At 40.6% G+C, this 12,356-nt stretch overlaps 1 protein-coding gene across 6 annotated transcripts in view; it reads left to right on the forward strand.

Moving 5' to 3' along the window:
- Window positions 1-12,356, forward strand: part of LOC120065057 (forkhead box protein P1-B) — a 210,141-nt gene that overhangs the window by 57,448 nt on the left and 140,337 nt on the right. For all 6 annotated transcript variants that reach the window (XM_039015733.1, XM_039015729.1, XM_039015728.1 and 3 more), the window contains exon 3: window positions 5,908-5,951. The gene's annotated coding sequence lies outside the window, so the exon portion shown is untranslated. The remainder of the gene's footprint in view (window positions 1-5,907; window positions 5,952-12,356) is intronic.

Genomic DNA, 12,356 nt, shown 5'->3' on the forward strand with positions numbered 1-12,356 from the left:
TGTTAGCTAGCTAACTAACATTAGGCTATAATTAGCAGTGCAACTAGCCCATCACAACTTTTTCCAACTGATCTGTCGATTAGCGCCTGCTAAATTCAGGGCATCAGTGTTGTTGAGAAAAGTAACACAACTTTTGTAGTTCTCGATGGCTAACGTTGTAAAAACAAAAAGAAGCTGCTCTAGAAAGGATGATCAACACATACTGAGCAGCTAACGTTATAGACAGAAGCATGCTTCATGGCAGACCAATCCACTCTCATCTCCCGGCATGTCCAGCCCATCCATTATCTCAGCCAGTCATGGCTAGCGGGAAGGTTCCTGTATTTTTCCATAGCTAAACCAACTTGGCTTGTAATTTAACAATTTCGTTTGTATTTACATAGGGAATACAATTGTGTTATTAAGGCACATACAAGTTCACATGTTCCAGAAGTCATTTCTGCCAAAAAATGCATTTTGTTAAAATACGAAAAAAGACGTTCAAATGCCTCTCCTGTGAAGTAGTGACGTGCAACATACACCTAGCTTCCTGAAACGGGTCACATTTTGAACCGTATTAGAATGGTTTGTGATTTGACTTCAGTTGTTCTCTGTGCTTCGTAATGCCAGTATGCAGCGTTATCTGTGTTGAGGTCATTACTTTAATAGGCTTTATTGATCTCAACAACATTAGGGGTTGCGGTGATGTTATTAAGGTAGAGATAACTTCTGTGTAATTCCACTAAAACAATATATTAGTGCTTTATTGGTCTAAATAACTTTACCTTTTAGACAGTAATGCAGGAGTAAGTCACCCTGGCTCTTTATGTCTCCGGGATCTTAATAAAGCATTTCCTCTGGACAGCCTGCTGTGAAGAGAGTGAAAAACGACAGGTTAAAAGGCATGCTGGGAAGTTTCCATGCCATCACTGTAAATTATTTCTTTTGAATACACAAATAAGGCTTGAGAAGAGCTGTGAGCGGGGAGAGACCAGGGGAGAGTTAGTGGAACCATAGGCCTCAAAACATTCTCTGTTTTACACATGAATGTACTGGTGGGAGTAGTGAGTCCAAGGTTCCCCATGGTTCTCTGTGTTTCCCCGTGCTCAGAGGGACGTGGGCACCTCCGTGTAGGCAATAGCTCAGTGGTCTACCTTGTTAACACCCATATGTAGGAGTTATTACAAATGTAGGATCTTAATTTGATCACACTGTTGCAGAAGAACTTTCTTGCAATGCGGTTTAAAAAGGCTTCTGAAGTTTGTAATTTCCACTTTGAAATTTCAGACTTAATTTCCCTTATGAAAAATGTACCAATCCCTACAAAAATGTCCATTAATTCAAATCCAAATAATAATTCACATTTCCAGTTGCTGCAGGATTATTTTCCTGCTGTAGCAAACTGGCTCAAATTAAGATCCTACATCTATATGAGTCTTAAATACTTTTCTTCCTTTGATCCATGTGTCAGAAATTAGCTTTGGGTAGACTAACATCCTGACATATTTAACAGATTTGTAGCAATAATTAAAGTATGGGTATTGTTGGTGTTTTTGTTATTGATTAAACTGTTCATTGGTTTATACTGCAAACTTTTTAATGGACAGTTGCAATATTTCTTTCCTTTCAAGGGCACACTATATCCAATATTTATATGAAATAACGATCCCATTTATCAGGAAGCATATTTTCAGGGGAATTTTAATTTGCAGCTATTTAAAGCCTGGGTTTTGGTAATGAATTATTTTGTCATCTTGCCTCTGATGAGATTCATCTTTAATAACTGTAACAATTATTTTATTAAAAAGAGAAGCCATGCATTATGGCTATCTCGCCAAGGTCTCGAGCGGGAAAGAATTCTCATTAAGAGCATTATATTACCCCGTAGTGCTTTCATTTGGATGTCCCGCTGAAATTACATTACGTGTCAACAATGCTTGTGTTAGAAGTAAGCAGTCATATTTACAGAGGCTAGCTTTTTTCATTTGCCAGCTGACACTTGGAGATTAAAAGAGATACTAATGCTTAATATCTGATTAAGTCCTTTTAATGGGAAAACTGTTCTAAAAGGTTGACTTTTAATATAAAGTGAGGAATTGAGTTCTCTACCTTCTGGCTTTGATATTAGTTTTACATTTTGGAACCAACTTATGATTGTTTGGGACTGTGGTAATGATACTTTTGTTAAACAAAGCACTGACACCCAACTCACCCAATTTGATTCCTGTCCAAATTGGATGTATGTCCTAGTGTCATGATTGATCAAACCTATGTTTATTCTACGACATCATGAAGACATGTTGTGTTGTCAGGTTTATCATGCTTTGTGTCTGTCTGGCAAAAGCGCTGGCTCAGGGAGGGTTTTCGTTAATGACATGGTTGTAATTGTTTGTCAGTGTGGTAATGTGTGATTTCCTATCACCATGTGAAGTTGGGAGGTTGAAGAAGGAAGGAGGCATGGTGTCAGACAAAGTGCTGTGATTTGTCACCAGCCAAATGTCTTGTAAAATAATTTTTACTCACCCACATAGTCTTCGGGGAGGGGGTTGTAACATCATGATAATTTAAATACTGTATAACTCCTTCATATGCCATCATTTCTCTCTAAACGGAACATACAGGAAGCCCAGCAGTAAATTAGTAGTTGTCTCGTCTGTAAACGTAATAGTGAGTTTGTCCCACACAAGTGTTCCTAAGTGAAACTGTGTTTTTGGAGGAATGACAACTTGGTGATCTGAGAGATATTGTGACAAGCAATAGACAAAAGCATTTGGAGAGAATGAATGATTGTGTGTCGTTGTGTGTGCCACATGTTTGGATCAGTGAAGTGATGCCTAGCATCTCCGTTTTAAAGGAAGACAGAAGTGAAATCACCAAATGTAACGTAAACTTTTATTTTTAGATTTTGGTTAGAATCCTCACTTCCTTAAATGTATTATTTTTAACAGAGGCTATTTCACCATCTGATGAGAAGAGATATTTCAAATTTGCTCAGTATAAGTGGAAGACTGCATGTGACCAGGTAATTTGGGGTAAATCATTTCTTCACTTCATCACATTGTTGTGGTGCCCATGTACTGTATTGGATGGGTCTACTCCTCTTTCTACCTCCATGTTGGTTTGGTAGGGGGTAGATTCCCCCTAGTTATCAAATTAATGAGTTCCAATCAGGAAACTAGCCAAACAAAGGAGAAGTGTTACAGTATGCAGATGTCTCCAGAGGGTGCTACTTATTGTCACAATTGCCCTTTTGTCCGCTCCCCCCCATTTCAATTCATGTCTTCATTGGTTATTCTCAGTCTGGTTTTGCACACATGGGTAGTGTAATCAGCTAAATGTAGCTGTTGCTTTCTTATTATTACCTGGGTGCTTAACACAGATTTTTTCCCTTCAAGGACAAATGGTGTACGAGAAGGCTGATCCCGTGTGAAGTCCCTGAGCTCCCGGCGAGCAGCAGATCCCTTTTCAGCACCAGCTGTTCTCTCAGATACACTGGGCCGCACTGAAATTCTCTTAATATAATTTTGGGGACTCAGGAGAATAGCGCAAAACATGCGTCCCAGCGAGGAGAGCGTTGAATTTTTCATCAGCAGGCCTCAACTCGCTGAGTTAGTGGGCAGCGCTTTCATTCATGAGCAGATGTTCAGCGCAGTTACACTCTGCAGTTAATGTGAACTTATTGGCCTCTCTGCCATTGGCTGCAAGGACGTTGGCAGCGACCTGGCATCTGAGAATTACTCCCGGTAAAAAGCGCAAGCCAGGGAAGTGTAGCCGTGGCCTTTTTTTAGCCACTTCCCAGCCCACAAGCTGTAGCCGGAGAGCAGGGGAAGGTTCTGACAGGCCATCAGTCTTAGGCCCGACAGTGATGAAACACTCTGCTGTTTGCTGCCGGAATAGCAGTGAAAATTCCTGAAGACAAGTTTATCATTCATTTCTTATGACAAACTAAACATGAAACCCACACGACTTGGCAAGAGAATGCGCTGCGTGATAGGCTAGCACAGGAAGGTACAGGTCCCAGTTGTTAGTCAATGGGTACTAGGGATATAGTGGTTTCGATACCCTTGAAACAGGAAATTCATGTAAACCAGGCAGCTGCGAACAGGTAACTTTCTCTCTGTCAGGCCCTGGTTGGTTCATGGTAGAGCCCAGCTGGTACTGAGGTCAGCCTGGTTGTTCAGACATCTGTTGAACCAAGCCTCTCAAACTGGGTTTGATGTGGCTCTCTAGATCAGTAATACTTTCCTACAAACTCTGTAAAAGGCTTGCTAAAGGATTACATAAAGGCCTATTAACTTATCAAGATGAGTACGTGACTGCGTTTAGTGGGTACCATTCGGCTCACCATGGGAGCAGTGTGAAAGTCATTGCGGTAAAGTTGTGGATGTGGGACTTTAATAGGAGAATGACAAGTACTTGTTTCTGCTGTATGTCTCATTCTCACTTTCCAATTGGTCGTTTTCAGGTTGGGTTTATGAGAGCAAAACTAATTAGTGTTTCTAAATTCAGCAGAAAAAAAGTAAGTTGGGTTGATTGTTCTGGTTTCCTCTCCCGTGTCAGGCGCTCAACAATAAAATAAGACTCTAATCATTTTCTAACTGCTCGTATTTTTAAACCAGAGTTGAATGTCATTCCCGGTCTCCTGGCATTTTGTTTGGCAAGATCAGGGAACAGCGGTTGCCCTCTCGCCGTGCTGTCTTTGTGATTCGTGGGAAGTTTAGGATGGGGCTGGTGGAAAAAACAATGCGTGGGGTTGTTTCTGCTTTGATTGTGAACGTCCTGCTGACAGGAGCAGGCTAGTGAGATTACAGTAGCTCTCTGACATTCCCTGTTGCCTTTATTAAGAGAGCTCCAGCTGCAGCGAGCCCTCAGGAAGCACCAGCAATGAGCAGAGCAAACCCGTGGGCCGCTGGCCGCCGGGAGATGGAGAGGGAGCCCTGTTTGAGTTGGCATACAGTCCCCTCTCCTCTCAGGGAAGTTCTGCTGCCTCTGCAGAAAGGCCAGTGGCGGGTAGCTCTTACAGGACGCACGGTGGTGATTCCAAGGGCAGGATGGGCTTTTTCCACCTCTCCTTCCTTTCAGGAAACACATTTAGCCTTTTCTTCCCTCCATGTTTTAAAAAGGAGAGAAAAAGTGGAGGGGGGGGGATGCAGACCGAGTGACAGAAGTAAGCCACAGGATGTTGGTGTTAATCTGTGGCGTTTTATTTGAGATGGGGTGTGCAATGTTCCAACAAGTTATTTCAGTGTGCTGCGTGTTCTCTGAGCCCTCGACTCGGGGCTGGGGTTTTATTTATATTGAATCCAAAAAAGTTTATAGTTCTTTTTAACAACGTGCCATAAAACTTACACTGTTTTTTATTTTTCCATCCACAGCGGAGGGATTTGTGTTCAGAGGGCAGTAATTAAGCAGAAGGAGCTGTGGGTCTAGGGTTAGGGTGGAACGGTGTTTAAATGCAATTAGAGCGCAGCTAGAATACATTTGAACTCAATTACAGTTTTCTGAATGTGCCCTTATTTGTTTAATCAAGGGAATTCTCGTTTGAGATGCTAAATATGTATCCAAAGATATTTAAAACATGGAAAGAAAATAAGCTCTGAGGAACAACCTACTTGATGCTGCTCTAATGAAGAATTGTTTGAAAGTGACCCCACTCATTCACGCACTCACGCATGCACACACGCAAGCACACATTGTGACATAGAGTATTTACTAGCATAATACTGTTTCTCAATAACAGGGTGGTACCCAACAGGAATGAAATACTGTGTTTGTCGTTTTTCGATTGAAGGAGTGAGATTTCTTAATTTCCTACTGATATTAATATCTTCCTCATTTTCTCCTTTTCACTTTTATTCCTCCCCTCCCTTCTCTCTCCCCCCCCTCTCTCTCCCTCCCCCTCTTCCACCTGCTTGTGTTTTCCTCCAGCCAAGAGACTCCAGTGGTGACCCCCTTTTGAGACAGAAATCAAAGTAAGTGACTAGAGTAAGACCCCATTGACACAACCAGAGACTCCTAATAGACATGAGAGATCTATACTCATATTACTATACTACTATACTCACACTACATCCATGGATGTGAGTTTCCCCATATAGAGGGTTTTCAACTAAACATAGGCCTAGTCAAGGGAATCCACATTACACTTGTTTGAGCTATATCTCAGAGAAACATAATACATGCAAATGTTTACATCTGATGAAAATTGAATTGCAAAACAATAAATTAGAGTTTACATACAGATGTAGGATCTTAATTTGATCACTCTTTCGTTGAGGAGAATTTTCCTGCACCGCAGGCAATGCAAACTTGTAGTGTTTTCAAGGTTTAAAATGTCAGACTTCATTTGCCATAACGTAAAAAAATTATCAACCCCTACAAAAAATATCAATTAATTATAATCCACATAATAATTCACATATCCTGTTGCTGCAGGATTATTTTCCTGCTGTAGAAAACTGTCTTAAATTAAGATTCTACATCTGTAGTAACAGGTGCTATTGTAATTGAGCCGTTGTTTTTTGCGTTTTAGTATTTACATTACTTTGAATGATGCAGAAATGTTAGTGACAATGCATGATCAACATAGGTTCCCTGTACCGTAACCCCCGAATCCACACCACCGTATAGTCACAGTTCCCACCGGTTACACACTGGTTGAATCAAAGTTTTTTCCAACTCAATTCAATGAAATTACATTGAACCAACGTGGAATAGGTGTTGAAATTACATTTGTGCCCAGCGGGTTGTGACTGAATTCAAGGCAAAAACATGACCAGATACTATATGCAGGTTCATGTCTGTAAGTCTCCTCGCACCGTCTCCCAAGTCATTTACACTGTGTGTGGTGTATAAACACATCCAAAACAAACAATGACCCAGAGCAGACTCCACACTGCAAAACTATTTCAAAGCCTGGAGTATACTGTAAACACTAAACATGACTGCCCTTCCTACCGACCACACCACCTTCACGCTCGGGAGGCTCAGACTTAAATCTAGTGTTTGCGTTAAGAGCTCATTTTGACCTTGGCGAGACATGTTGTAGATTACATTTATCTGTTCAGTCTCTTGTCTGTTTCAGTCAGATATTGGTCAGGTTGTATTCTGTGACCATATGGCCATGATCCTCAGTCTGCAATTGAATACTTACATATGACTTAAGCCTCCACAGAGAAATCCTGTCACATTTCATATGGTAACACTGTCCAGTGCCTTGACGCGGAGATGAAACACAGTTTGTCTTCCACTGGGTTGGATGGTGTTGTTGTTGGATTAGAGTAGGGTATCAGACATCAGGTATGAGTACAGGTTATCTCTCCTAGAGCCAGTTACTGTCCCTGACTGCTAGGCAGAGCTATACTGGCTTATTTGGATAGTCCATCAGTAGATGTCTACAGACTATCAGTAACATTTTAACTATCTACTAACCCTAGCCCAAACCCTAACCTTAACCTCTATCCTAACCCTAAACTTAACCCTAGCCCTAACACTAAACCTAATCGTAAGTTTAGCAATCAGTTATTTCTAAACAGACAGTTTGTTGATGGTAGGACCATCTGTAGAGCATCTATCCAAATCCATCTATCCAAATGAAGTGTGACCCTATACAGGTTTATATGAACTATACTGGTTTACATATCCTCTGCTGTGTTACCCTTAATGGAGTCAGGGCGTTATGGTGGGGTGCTGAGAACCCCTCCTTAACAGTGGTGAAAAAAGTACCCAATTGTCATACTTGAGTAAAAGTAAAGATACCCTAATAGAAAATGACTCAAGTAAAAGTGAGTCACCCAGTAAAATACTACTTGAGTAAAAGTCTGGTTTTAAAATAAAAGTCTGGTTTTAAATATACTTAAGTATCAAAAGTATAATTAATTTCAAAATTCCTTATATTATGCAAACCAGATGACACCATTAACTTTTTTTGTTGTTGTTTTTTTACAGTTGCACACTCCAACACTCAGACATCATTTACAAACAAAGCATGTGTGTTTAGTGAGTCCTCCAGATCAGAGGCAGTAGGGATAACCAGGGATGTTGTCGTGATAGGGGAGTGAATTGGACCATTTTCCTGGCCGGCTAAGCATTCAAAATGTAACGAGTACGTTTGGGTGTCAGGGGAAAAGTATGGAGTAAAAAGTACATTCGTTTCATTAGGAATGTAATGGAGTAAAAATAAAAGTAGTCAAAAATATAAAAAGTAAAGTACAGATACCCCAAATATCGACTCAACTGTCGGAAATAGATACCCCAAATGTCGGAAGTTAACATACACCTTAGCCAAATACATTTAAACTCATTTTTTCACAATTCCTGACATTTAATCCTAGTAAAAATGACTTGTCTTAGGTCAGTTAGGATCACCACTTTATTTTAAGAATGTGAAATGTCAGAATAATATTAGGGAGAATGATTTATTTAAGCTTTTATTTCTTTCATCACATTCCCAGTGGGTCAGAAGTTTACATATACTCAATTAGTATTTGGTAGCATTGCCTTTAAATTGTTTAACTTGGGTCAAACGTTTTGGGTAGCCTTCCACAAGCTTCCCACAGTAAGTTGGGTGAATTTTGGCCCATTCCTCCTGACAGAGCTGGTGTAACTGAGTCAGGTTTGTAGGCCTCCTTGCTCGCACACGCTTTTTCAGTTCTGCCCACAAATTTTCTATAGGATTTGTGATGGCCACTACAATAGCTTGACTTTGTTGTCCTTAAGCCATTTTGCCACAACTTTGGAAGTATGCTTGGGGTCATTGTCCATTTGGAAGACCCATTTGTGACCAAGCTTTAACTTCCTGACTGATGTCTTGAGATGTTGCTTCAATATATCCACATCATTTTCCTGCCTCATGATGCCATCTTTTTGTGAAGTGCACCAGTCCCTCCTGCAGCAAAGCACCACCACAACATGATGCTGCCACCCCTGTGCTTCACGGTTGGGATGGTGTTTTTCGGCTTGCAAGCCTCCCCCTTTTTTGTCCAAACATAACGATGGTCATTATGGCCAAACAGTTCTATTTTTGTTTCATCAGACCAGAGGACATTTCTCCAAAAAGTATGATCTTTGTCCCCATGTGCAGTTGCAAACTGTAGTCTGGCTTTTTTATGACGGTTTTGGAGCAGTGGCTTCTTCCTTGCTGAGCGGCCGTTCAGGTTATGTCGATATAGGACTCGTTTTACTGTGGATATAGATACTTTTGTACCTGTTTCCCCCAGCATCTTTACAGGTTTTTTTGCTGTTGTTCTGGGATTGATTTGCACTTTTGCACCAAAGTACGTTCATCTCTAGGAGACAGAACGTGTCTCCTTCCTGAGTGGTATGACGGCTGCGTGATCCCAAGGTGTTTATACTTGGTTGCCATTGTTTGTACAGATGAACGTGGTATCTTCAGGCATTTGGAAATTACTCCCAAGGATGAACCAGACTTGTGGAGGTCTAAAAAAAAAGATTCTGAGGTCTTGGCTGACTTCTTTTGATTTTCCCATGATGTCAAGCAAAGAGGCACTGAGTTTGAAGGTAGGCCTTGAAATACATCCACAGGTACACCTCTAATCGACTCAAATGATGTCAATTAGGCTATCAGAAGCTTCTAAAGCCATGACATCATTTTCTGGAATTTTCCAAGCTGCACAGTCAACTTATTGTATGTAAACTTCTGACCCACTGGAATTGTGATACAGTGATTTATAAGTGAAATAATCTGTCTGTAAACAATTGTTGGAAATATGACTTGTGTCATGCACAAACTAGATGTCCTAACCGACTTGCCAAAACTATAGTTTGTTAACAAGAATTTTGTGGAGTGGTTGAAGAACGTGTTTTAATGACTCCAACCTAAGTGTATGTAGACTTCAACTGTAAGTAGTACTTTAAAGTATTTTTACTTAAGTAATTTACACCACTGCTCCTTAATAAAGCCCAGCTGTGGAATGATCAAATAGTGACTCTAATTAAAGTGCTGGTGTTCACCAATGTAGAATTCTCTCTGGAATGATAACAACCTGTGATATGTGCAGTGGAATGCGTTGGGCAGCTCTTTGGGAATGGGGTTAGCCAACATGTTGTTCACATAGATGTCAGATGGAGACTAATGAAGGCCAGACTGATCCTTTGGATGCAGGCCTTAAACAAATAAACCCTCTCAGAATACATTAGAGACTCGTTGTAATGTTGTAGGCTATTTGCGCATTGCATATTCTTTTGGTATGTGTTTTGATATCTTGATGATCCGTTGTTGTTGTGATACTGGTATCTTGAGGTTTGATGTGGCTGGTTGAGAGGGGTGTTCCATCGTGATGTTCTGGCATTTTATCAGTTTAATCAGTATTGTTGTGTTGTGTGGCATGATAAGCCGTGGTGCATCTGTGTCGTGTCTAGTTTTGTGCGCTTGCAAAACAAGTTGATATTGAATGGAACAAATGAATGTTGTGCTATCTGATAATGTAAATGAGCCATCTAAATATTTCCCCCACCTTCTGAGGAGGAGAGGTATTTACATAACCAGTTTGGCATTTAATATGTGTGGAAATTCAAACGTTTGTTCAATTGTTATTATAACTTTTTTTAAAGTGTTTTAGGATAAGAGGTATGCTAAATGTTATTTTGGTATCACAAACATTCATCTCATAATTGAAAGATAACACAACAGTAAAAGAACGCTCATTGATAGGTGTGTGTCAGCCAAGTAAGTAGTTGAGTATGAAAGATAATCCTTTGCATGTAAATGTACCCTAAACTTCTAATTACCAGGCACTTTTGAATATTGATTAGAGAAGACAAGGTCACAGAAGTGAAGTACTTTTGAATGCATGAAACCCAGAGCTTCTGAAACAGTTCCATTTGTAGCAACTTCTCAGCCTCTTTAGTGCTGCTCTTCCCACTAAATGCAGGCTGGTGATGGGAAACAATGTCATTTCATTATTGCATCATGTGTACTTCATAGATGGTATGGTGAAATAATCAATTAGCAATGGTCATCACTGATGTATTTAAGCTTACAATGTAAGTTTTGCATGGAATATATTCTGGCGCTTTCTTTAAAAGCACTTAAAGCACTTTTTACTATTATGTCCAAGTACATTGTGAAGCCTATATACCCTTTATTAAGATTTGATTTAGAGCAACAAAGTATTTCTATAGATATTGGAATAAAGTCATTGATTCTCAATATAAAGTTATGGCAATTCTGAGGAGGTCTTAGGTTAAGTGAATACTTTCCATAATTTTTTTCCTTAGATTACATTTTTCCATGGCCATTAAGAAATACCTTTTTGAATATTCTTTCAGCACTCCTTGGATGACTGATAATATACACATTGATTTCTACACTTTGCCACTCAAACTCATTTCTTACAATACACTGAGTATTAATAGACTCTGAGTATTTGACAGTGGTTGTACAGCTAGCGACGTGTCCCACCTCCTGACCGTTGTGACTGTGGACATGCAGGTACTTGGGCCAGACTCAGCGCTGTTTGTCAACACACAGAGAGCATGAGACGTGCGGACCAACGCGCTGCTCGAGTCATGTCTTGCTCGCAGACATGGAGCCACGACGCAATGTGACAAGCAACAGATGTGCCACACTGCCTGGAATCAAACGAGCCATCCAACGCTGAGCTAAGCATGCAGTCAGACACGGCTCCTGTGAACTTAGTGCTGTGCTGCTGGCAGTGGCAGGCAGATGAGGCAAGGCAGTGCCAGCGCTGCTCCTTGTTTCCTGTCTGAGCTAAGGGAGGACAGGACAGGCCTGGTTACTCAACCTGGTCTCAGACCATTTCGTATTATTCTTTACGGAAATCAGAGACACTCCATTTAGTATGATATGTTACGTTTCGTATGGTATGTATTAATTTGTGTCCATCACCCATTTTGAATGATATGTTACTAATTACAAATCATATCTGTTATGAATTTGCAAAACGTACATTATGTTACGGATTTGCAAAACGTGTTATATCTTACTAATTCTAGCTAGCTGACTAACGTTAGCTCGCTGGCTAATGATAGCTAGGCTAGGGGTTAAGGTTAGGGTTAAATCAAATCAAGTTAGGTTAGGTTAAAGAGTTAAGGTTGGGGTTAGCTAAATGGGTTAAGGCTAGGGTAAGGGTTAGCTAACATGGTAAGTAGTTGCAAAGTAGCTAAAAAGTAGTAAGTAGGTGAAAAGTTGCATTGACATTTACTATGTTACGTCTAGTCTATGAGACCAGGCTGTACTGGGCCTCCCTCTGAAGCTGCCTCCCATTCACTCTGACATCTGAGGTCTGGACAGGAACTCTGATTAGATAGACTGTACTGTACGCTCTCAAAGGCCCTCATACAGACATTCTGTATGAGGCACAGCCAACGCCACAGTGTGAGGCACCGTCACAGTG

The sequence above is a fragment of the Salvelinus namaycush genome, chromosome 20 (assembly GCF_016432855.1).
Source record: "Salvelinus namaycush isolate Seneca chromosome 20, SaNama_1.0, whole genome shotgun sequence".
NCBI classification, from domain to species: Eukaryota; Metazoa; Chordata; class Actinopteri; order Salmoniformes; family Salmonidae; genus Salvelinus; species Salvelinus namaycush.